We start from the raw sequence: 1,713 nt of genomic DNA, 5'->3' as shown, positions 1-1,713 counted from the left end.
TAGTAGTGTTAATGGTCTTACATTGAAGCAACATTAACGGTTAATTGCATTGGTGATGTTTCCAAACTATTGATTGGCATGCATTATCGCCAATTAATTATATTTTGAAACTTTTGATATGCCATTGCATTCTTTATTAGGGTTGGAACAACATATCATTGTATTGGGACAACGTATCATTGTAATTGCATTGGAGCTGCGTTGATATGGACTTTGGAGCTGCATTATCATGGCCATTGGAGCTGCGTTATCATTGGAGCGTTGATATTACCAATGTTCTCTGAATGTTGCATAGATATATCATTTTCAGCATTAGTATTCATTTCTAGCGTTAATATTCTAATATCATTGCCAGCGTTAATATTGCAAAATTGAAGGCATCTCTAACTTTGAAACTGTTTCAGCACAAAAGTTGTACGAAGTTTCTGAAAGCTCTCTTGAAAAATACAGTTCAGGGATTCTGCATTTTAGATCTTGGATGTGTTATGGTCAGGCAGTTTGGATTCCTGGAATGGCTTGCATGCCAGGTATAATTACACTGGTGTTCTCTTTCAGAAAGCTACGATATGTCCGAGGGCATTTGGTCTAGTGGTATGATTCTCGCTTAGGGTGCGAGAGGTCCCGAGTTCAATTCTCGGAATGCCCCTGTGCTTCACTGATTTAGAGGCTTCAAAGAAGCCTTGCTTTATTCAATTTCTTTACTGAAGTCATGCTTTTGTGAAATAAAGTTTGTACCTCCCCTGACTGTCGGTTTCTTTAAAGAATCCTTGAGTTTGTGAAACAAGGTTTGCAGTTCTCCCAACTGTCAATCTCTTTAAAGAGACCTGGTTTGTGTGAAGATCTGTAGCTCTCCTGACAGTCTCTTTAAAGAATCCTTGAGTTTGTGAAACAAGGTCTATAGTTCTCCTAACTGTCAGTCTCTTTAAACAGACCTGGTTTGTGTGAAGATCTGTAGTTCTCTCAATTTCTTTAAAGTAGCCTTGTCTCTTCAATTTCTTTAGAGAAGCCATGCTTTTGCGAAAGAAAGTTTGTATGAAGATCTGTAGCTCTCTCAATTTCTTTAAAGAAGCCTTGTCTCTTCAATTTCTTTAAAGAAGCCATGCTTTTGCGAAAGAAAGTTTGTAGCTCCCCTGACCGTCAGTTTCATTAAAGAATCCTTCAGTTTGTGAAACAAGGTTTGTAGTTCTCCCAACTGTCAATCTCTTTAAAGAGACCTGGTTTGTGTGAAGATCTGTAGCTCACAAAAAGTTTGTGGCTTTCCTGACAGTCAGTCTCTTTAAAGAATCCTTGAGTTTGTGAAACAAGGTCTATAGTTCTCCTAACTGTCAGTCTCTTTAAACAGACCTGGTTTGTGTGAAGATCTGTAGTTCTCTCAATTTCTTTAAAGTAGCCTTGTCTCTTCAATTTCTTTAGAGAAGCCATGCTTTTGCGAAAGAAAGTTTGTATGAAGATCTGTAGCTCTCTCAATTTCTTTAAAGAAGCCTTGTCTCTTCAATTTCTTTAAAGAAGCCATGCTTTTGCGAAAGAAAGTTTGTAGCTCCCCTGACCGTCAGTTTCATTAAAGAATCCTTCAGTTTGTGAAACAAGGTTTGTAGTTCTCCCAACTGTCAATCTCTTTAAAGAGACCTGGTTTGTGTGAAGATCTGTAGCTCACAAAAAGTTTGTGGCTTTCCTGACAGTCAGTCTCTTTAAAGAATCCTTGAGTTTGTGAAA

At 37.9% G+C, this 1,713-nt stretch overlaps 1 non-coding gene across 1 annotated transcript; it reads left to right on the top strand.

Annotated features, from left to right (window-relative positions):
- The first annotated feature begins 574 nt into the window (after window positions 1-574).
- Window positions 575-646, top strand: TRNAP-AGG (transfer RNA proline (anticodon AGG)). Its single transcript has one exon. It is a non-coding gene; the product is annotated as a tRNA-Pro (tRNA).
- The last annotated feature ends 1,067 nt before the right edge of the window (window positions 647-1,713 follow it).

The sequence above is a fragment of the Pinus tabuliformis genome, chromosome 8 (assembly GCF_031772625.1).
Source record: "Pinus tabuliformis cultivar Carrire ecotype Pingquan chromosome 8, CPIR1, whole genome shotgun sequence".
NCBI classification, from domain to species: Eukaryota; Viridiplantae; Streptophyta; class Pinopsida; order Pinales; family Pinaceae; genus Pinus; species Pinus tabuliformis.
The sequence above is the reverse complement of the archived record's forward strand: the minus strand, read 5'-3'. Positions and strand labels throughout refer to the sequence as shown.